Here is a 7,302-nt window from a genome sequence, read left to right on the forward strand (position 1 = left end):
ATACACTCATACTTGGTCGAGATACAGATTCAAGGGACTCCTTTAATAATAATGGCAGAGAGATCAGGTCCAGCGTAATCCAAATAAGGCTGCCAGACTTTATAAAACTGGTCTTTCTTTGCATGTAATATACTTGTAAGGTATTCAAGGGCAACAAGTTCAAAACCAAGTTTGCTCCACCCTTTAACAGAGAGGCTCTTATCATTAATCCAATTTAACAATATATTTTTCTTGCTGCAAAAGTGAGAATGTTATACAATCAATTTGCATCAGAGTGTAACATCCGACTTGGAAGACCCAAAATTAGAGAAATGGCATCCATCTCAAAGTTTTTATGAAATATTTTTTTCATTTCAAAAAGTATTTCTGACCAGTATTTCTGTACAATACGACATGACCAAAAACAATGCGTTAGAGTGCCAATCTCTGTTTTACATTTAACACACAGAGGGGAAAGTGAAGGGTTAAAGGAATGCCTGCGACTGGGAGATATATGAGTTTGATGTATAATTCTGTATTGGATTGACTTGGTCCGTGAGCATATTGAAATCTTCCTTGCATGTTTCCAAATACTTTCCCACACCTCATCACTAATAGTCACTGATAAATCCTTCTCCCATACACCTTTCACCCTCTGCGTATCAGTTGGTGAAATATCAGACTATACCTTGTAAACAGAGCTCAAAGACATTTTTTTCTGGATGCTGTAGTAACATTTTCTCAGTTACAGACACTTCTGGATGCTCTATAAGGGTAGTACTCTGAGTAACGTAATGCCTCAGCTGTAAGAAGTGGAAAAAATCCTGCCTTGAGAGCTGGTGTGCATTTCTTAATTGTTCAAATGACATCAAACCATTATTCTGAAATAAGTCCCCAAGTATACTTATATTTTTGTCACACCAAAGCTGAGAACCAGAATCTAAAATGCCTGGAAGGAAATCTGGATTATTAATTATAAGAGTAAACATTGAAGTTAGTTTAGACCTTCCCTCTAGATGTCACACCAACCTCCATGCCTTTAAGGCATTAAGTATTATTGGATTAGAGCAACTCTCTGTAATATTCTTAAAATTCTTAATAAATAACATGTTTCGCAATTTATATTTTGATAAGGATGATACAATATCCAGCCAGATGCAAGATGATTTGTTCTTTATCCACTCAGAAATGAACTTCAAGTGAGCAGACAACTGTTATATTTTTTATGTTCGGCATATCTAAGCCACCCAATGCACTTGGCAGTTGTAGGACAGCCAATTTAATTCTTGGTCTGCGTTTATTCCAAATAAAAGAGGTCAACCAACTGTTCAAGTCCTTGAGAACCCTCTTTGAGAACAATACAGGGATCATTTGAATAGGATAAAGCAGTCTGGGTAATACAACCATCTTTATCAAGGCTGCACGTCCCAGCCAAGAGACAGGAAGAGAGTTCCATCGATCTAAATCTTGTTTTATTTTACTGAACAAGGGAACAAAGTTAGCTTTGTACATTTGGTCAAATGATGGGGTGACAAAAATGCCCAAATAAAAGAAACCTGAAAGCGACCATTTAAAAGGGAAAGATGGTATGGTTTGGGGTATGGTGGTAAGACTTCCCAGGGGCATGGCTTCTGATTTATTTAAATTAATCTTATACCCTGAAAATGTACTAAACATGTTAATGACATTAATTAGTGCTGGCACTGACATCTCAGGATCACTCAGAAAAACTAACACATCGTCAGCATATAAAGTAATCTTATGACAGTAATTACCAATCTGTAGACCGTATATCAAGGGATTTGTTCTGATGGCTTCAGCCAGTGGCTCAATAGCCAAGGCAAACAAGAGAGGGGAAAGGGGATAACCCTGCCGTGTGCCTCTATGTGTACAAAAATACTCTGACTTGAGTCCATTTGACATAACTGCTGCTTGAGGATCATTATATAGTATTTTAACCCATTTGACAAAGTTGAAGCCTAGTCCAAATTTTTCTAAGGTATAAAATAAAAAGACCACTCAATTCGGTCAAAGGCTTTCTCTACATCCAGAGAAAGCACTAAACCATCTATGGACTTCCGTTTAAAGGCTTGAATTACGTTTAAGAGGCGTCTCATATTGCTTGTTGAGTTGCGGCCTTTTATGAATCCAGTTTGATCTTCTTTAATTAGAAACGGCAGGAGATTTCTAATCGAACAGCTAACACTTTTGCAAGTATTTTCCTATCTACATTTAACAAAGCAATGGGTCTATAAGATGAGCAAGACTCCGGAGATTTACCTTTTTTTAGTATCAAAGATATATTAGCCTCTTTGAGAGTTTGAGGTAATTCCTCGGTACAAAATGAATGATTTAACATCCCTAGTAAGGGTTCCAAAAGTAGTAAAATTCCCCCGTGAACCCATCAGGCCCGGGTGATTTCCTGTTTTGGAGACTTTTAATAGCATTAATTAACTCTTGTTTTGTAATTGGACCATTGAGAACATTGTTTTGTTGTTCTGTTATTGTTGGAAGCTTAATCTGAGTAAAGAAACAATCCATTAATTTAGAAGCGTCCTCTGTTTGCTCAGAAGAATATAGATTGACATAGAATTTTTTAAAACATTCATTTATCTGTCTATTTTCAAAAACTCTGTTGCCATCAGTGTCCACTATAGTAGTGATAGACTGGGATTCTATTTGCTTTTTCACTAAGTATGCAAGACATTTACCTGGTTTTTCTCTGTATTCATAGAACTTCTGTTTAGTATATTTAATCTTACGCTCTGCTTTAATAGTCAGGAGACAGTTTATGGCTGATCTGAGAGCCAAGATTTCTCTCCATAAAGCAGGTGATGGGCTATTAATGTATGCTATTTCTTTATTTGACAGTTCACACTCCAAGGATTTTTGTTTCTCTAAATTCTGACGCTTTTTAGTGGTGGAGTAAGATATGATCAGCCCTGTTGCAAAGGCCTTACAAGTTTCCCACAGTAAAGAGGGGTTATCTATTGAACATGAAGTCACAGACCAGAACACCTTAAATTCTGTAAAAAAAATAAGAGGTAAAGGTATTATCTTTAAGAACTGAAGTATTAAATCTCCATTGCTGTGTTCGGTAAATGACGGTTTTTGGTTTCAGATCCATAATAATACTTGCGTGATCTGATATAGTTATACTGCCAATATCACAGGACAAAACAGATTGCAGTTCAGTTTTGGGGAGGAAAAAAAAGTCAATTCTTATCTGGCATTCATGAGGTGGCGAAAAAAAGTGTAAGCCTTATCTGAGGGATGAATATTTCTCCATACGTCTTCAAATCCAAAATCCTGACATAAATTATGGAGAGCAATGGCCTGAGAAGAGGGAGTCAATAGGCTGTGAGGGAATCTGTCAATGAGTGGATTTAAAATACAATGAAAATCACCACCTACAATAACCAAATCAGCTGTCATTTCTACAAGTTCTAGGAATATTTTAGTAAGAAAATCAAAGGAGGGACCTGGTGGGTAATAAACATTCAATATTAAAATATCTTGTCCCTGCAAAGTGCCTTTAATTAAAATGTAGCGACCATTTATATCTTAATATAGTTTGTCAGCTTAAAAGGTAGATTCTTTTTCATAAGCACAGCTACACCCCTGCTTCTGGTTGTAAATGATAAAAAGAAAATTTGACCAAAATAACCCTGTTTCAGTTTTAGATGTTCTTTATCATCAAGATGAGATTCTTGTACAAGTGCTAATCTATGTTTTCTTTTTTAAAGAAGGTAAGAACTTTCCTGTGTTTTATGGGATTATGCATACCTTTTATATTCCAGGTACAGATACGGAGTCTATTTGACATTGCCTTAACCTATCCCTGTAAGCATAAGCCTGAAAACCTCTTGAAAATAAAAGAAAAATAAAGTCACTGAGCTGCACATGAACAAGTTAGTCAGAACTATATACAAATTGAAAGACAAAACAAAAAATGATGTGGGACCACTCCTACTTAACCTGCAGGGAACTGAAGATTTCACCCTATCCATGGCTAAAAGCCAGTGGATCAACAAACTGCACTTACTTCTAACCAAAGACAAAACACAGGTCCCACTGCGCCCACGGCAATGCATCATTAAATTACTCGGCAGTTAATAACGGCAGGGAGGTTAATTATAGATAACATATATATTAATAAAGTTAAAGTAACGGGAAAGCAAGGCGAGTACTCACATACAAATACACACCAAAGTTCCAGTCCGTTAGTAGAAAAGAGAATGTCCAATGTGGAAACATTTACTCATTCAGACAGTTCAGCCGATAGAGTCCACAAACGCCGCAGCATCTTCAGGGGTGTTGAACCTCTTCTCTACCCCATTAACAGTCATCTTGAGCGTGGCAGGATAAACCAATGCATAGTCTATATTCTTCCTTTTCAGCTGTGCCTTTATCTCGTCAAACGCTTTGCGCTTCTTAACAACCGCTGCCGAGTAATCATTGTAGAAGGATACCCGTGGTCCAGTGGCGGCGTGGTCCGGGTTGGCTCCACAGCAGCGGGCAGCATCCATTACACGCTGTTTGTCGGTAAAGTTGTGAAACTTTAGAACCATCAGTCTGGGGCGTTGTTTAAGTCCAGGCTTTGGTGCAAGAGAACAGTGTGCGCGGTCCAGTTTGATCCTTCCGTTTTTGTTGAGATTTTTAGATGGGTGGGTAACCACTTTTCCATGAAATTAACAGGATCAGACCCTTCAAAGTCCTCCGGCAAACCAACCACTCGCACATTACATCTGCAACTTCGGTTGTCTAGATCATAGATGTGGTCTAGCATTCTGGTCACCTGCTTCTCCAGACATGTCACCTTAGCTTGTAGTGATTCAGCCGCTGTTTCCACGCTGGCGATCCTGTCCTCCGCCTCACCGACCCGTGTCCCCAACGCCTGAATTTGGGTTGTTTGTTCTTTATGGCTGCCAACACCATGTCCACTTTAGTATCAATGACTTTTGTGATGTTAGCAGTTAGTTTATTCATAGCCTGAAGAAAGCTCGGGTCACTGCCAACATTACCGGTATCTCCCTCTGCTGCTGCAGTGGTCAAGCTAGCAACCTCACTAGCACTCTCGTCTCGCTCCCCCACCTCTTGAGCAACCTTCGTGTTTTTTTCCTTGGCATTTGCAAAAAGTAGTCGTCAATGTTCATTATAAATCGCTCCCACACTTTAGAGGGTAACACCTGCCTTGTAAATCTGTAAGATAATCGAATAACTGGACAAATTACCGGAGCACAACGTAACACCGCGCTGTCGCTACGACGCCATCTTGCCCCCCAACACAGTGATGTTTAATTTTCCTGTGGTTTATCTTTTACCTTCTACTTTCAACCTTTGACAGCCATATATGAAGAGAAACATTTGCATTTCATTATCTATAAGGGTTCCAATGACAACATTAATGTTCAGTTGTGAGCAACTATGAGCAAGTTGGACTCATGAAGGTAAAAATTGAAACCAAATTGTCAAATTATCTCATCTAAAGTCAAGAGTATCTGAAACTACGCAGCAATTTAGACAAATTTATTCACTCACTAACCTGCTTGCTTTGGATTTGAGCCAATGAGGACATTAAAGGTGCAGTGACTACATTTTTCTCAGATTTTTAATAACCTCATATCTGTGTAACATGATTGAAGAAAAAAATCTAAAATATGGTTTTGAGACACTTGACGGCGACAAAACAAGCTGGAAACACAACATTTAGAGGTTATTGCCTTCTAAAGTTGTTGCGGTTGCTAACATGTTAGCAAACAGCTGCATATTTACATATTCAGCAAATGCAAAGCCATGTAACGTGCTGTTCATGTAACAAATCTATGTTCAAAATTCACAGATACCACTGATATTCTCAAACAAAGAAGCATGGCCCTTTAGGATCTGAATCTGACAATTAGCATGGTTCTAGATCTCTAAATCACTGTTCTCTTGAATTTGTCTGAGCTGTGAATTTGCATGAAGAGAAACAAAAAGGCAATTCAGACTGCAACTCGATTTGGGGGGATTTTTTTATTTTTATGTTTTCCTGAAAACAGCAGCCTGCAGTGACTTAAAACAGACATGACAGTCTGTTGAGCTAAAAAAAATCTGCAGAGTTTTTTATATCCCTTATTAATCCCACGAGGGGAAATTCTGATTTGGGGTGATGATTCCTGATCATTTAGTGACTATTTGACATTACACATTTAATTAACTGTTAATACTAATTAGTGTTGTTGTGTTAAACCACCTGTGCTTGACAGGTGATGACAGATGATGACATTTACTGTCACTGTCATGTTCTAAATCTACTAATTAACACAATCACATGACAGAAGAAAGATATTGACTTCGGAAAGTTCTGTTTGTGCAGTTTGAGGTTTCTTGAGACGAGGAGTCAGCAGCTTTGTGTCATGACATTAAACTGGCAGCGAAACCCAGCAGCTGCTGTTTTCCCAGCATGGACACATGAAGAAGTTTGTCCTTTTATCCTGCAGTTTTGTGGTGACGTATTGAGGCTGTTTTCAAGTTTTGACTTTATATTAATGCATAAACAAAATTAGAAGATATTTTGCTTGAGAATAAAATCAAAATACATCAACAGAAGTACTAGATTGTTACGAACTGGAGTGTAGAACCCAAGCAGCAGGCAGACAGGTGGATGATTTATGGAGAGGTTTTAATAATAAATGAACAGGGAATATTCAACAGGAGGCACGGGAAATAAACAGAGCAATAACTAATAAACAGATAAGCTAAACTAACAAAAGGCGACGGCCTAGGACCGCAATGAAAACTAAACTAAAACTAAACGGGGAGAGGTGGCTTACAGAATGTCCAGGAGACGAGGCGGGGCAGAGTTGAGGGAACTGATGGCGAGAATATGGCGGAGACTGAGGAGCGAGTAGACCATGGGCAGACGCCGGAGCGGAGGATGGGAGACAAACAGATGAGAATTCCGGGGTGAGGAGGGAGACGGAGCAGGCGAAGAATATCCAGGGTTTGACAAGTCCAGACAGCAGTGTAATCCATACGGGGAATCTCAGTCAATGGTCCAGCAAGGCATAGTGGAAAGAGCCAGGCTTTTATGCAGCCCTGATTGATAATCTGCGCCGGCTGTGCTGGAAAGCCCGGGGGCTGCACAGACTGGAGCCGGACAGGCTGGAGGAATCGCTCGGGGGACGGCCCGAGGGATGGGTGGGCTGGGGTTGGGCGGGTGGGAGGGACAACTCCGGAGGACGGCTCGGAGGATGGACATGCTGGAACCGGACAGGCTGAAGGAACCGCTCTGGAGGATGGCCTGGAAGCTGGACAGGGAACTGATGGCCGGGCTGATGG

Source organism: Acanthochromis polyacanthus, chromosome 10 (genome assembly GCF_021347895.1).
Source record: "Acanthochromis polyacanthus isolate Apoly-LR-REF ecotype Palm Island chromosome 10, KAUST_Apoly_ChrSc, whole genome shotgun sequence".
In the NCBI taxonomy this organism is placed as follows: Eukaryota; Metazoa; Chordata; class Actinopteri; family Pomacentridae; genus Acanthochromis; species Acanthochromis polyacanthus.